Raw genomic sequence first — 222 nt, 5'->3', positions numbered from 1 at the left:
CGCTCACATAGGAGGGTAAGTGTGGGTGCCAGTCGCGGCTCGGTTTTGGGTCGTGACATAAAGTTAGGAATTGTTACTACTTTACTAATTTTCCATTTTAAAATGGTAATAAATGAGGCTATAACCCTCAAACTTTTGGATTTAAAAAAAATAGAAATTACGATCACCATTACCTAAATATAAAGCATTAAAAGTTTGTTCCCCCCTCCTCCCCCCCCCCCC

Source organism: Solanum pennellii, chromosome 5 (assembly GCF_001406875.1).
Source record: "Solanum pennellii chromosome 5, SPENNV200".
Classification (NCBI taxonomy): Eukaryota; Viridiplantae; Streptophyta; class Magnoliopsida; order Solanales; family Solanaceae; genus Solanum; species Solanum pennellii.
The sequence above is the reverse complement of the archived record's forward strand: the minus strand, read 5'-3'. Positions refer to the sequence as shown.